The sequence below is a fragment of the Haliaeetus leucocephalus genome, unplaced genomic scaffold, assembly GCF_000737465.1.
Source record: "Haliaeetus leucocephalus isolate CR32 unplaced genomic scaffold, Haliaeetus_leucocephalus-4.0 Scaffold169, whole genome shotgun sequence".
Classification (NCBI taxonomy): domain Eukaryota; kingdom Metazoa; phylum Chordata; class Aves; order Accipitriformes; family Accipitridae; genus Haliaeetus; species Haliaeetus leucocephalus.
This window is the reverse complement of record NW_010972605.1, coordinates 115,148-115,741: the sequence shown is the minus strand read 5'-3', so window position 1 is coordinate 115,741 and position 594 is coordinate 115,148.

Sequence of the window (594 nt, the reverse complement as noted above, 5' to 3'; positions counted from 1 at the left end):
CCCGCGGCCGCCGCGCTCCTGGCCGAGACCGCGGGCGGGCGCCGGCCAGCGGCACCGGGGCGGGGGCAGAGCTCCTCCGCCTGGCCCTTCCCCGGGCAGGGAAACCTGGCAGCCCACCCTTAGCGGAGCGCCATCCCCTGCCTGCCTCCGCCTCCGCCCTGCCGACGGGGATGCGTGCCCACGGAGACGATAAAAAGAGAATTAACGTGTTCGTAGTCCCCTGCCCGACCACCGCGGGTTTTAACCGCGCTCCTCTCCCCTCAGTCGCCCGCAGGGCTCTCTCGCGAACCGGAGGGCTTCGGGAGAGGGCTCGGGCTGTCGGTACAGTGCCTGGCAGTCGGCGCGAGTCCAGGCTAGAGGCTTGGGGCGCTAACGCGATGCGAGTAATAACCGTAATGTAACTCGGCAGGAATGGTCAGGTCTGCAAAACCGAGTGTTCTTCATCAAAGTGCAAACAGTAGAACCGGGTGTGAACGTAGCAGAAACAGATTTGACTAAAAAAATGGAAAGAATATTCACAAAATTCAGCTCTTGTGTATTCACCCGGCTCTAAACTGCTCCCATGGATTACTCATTTTTGTGCTCAGCCGTTTT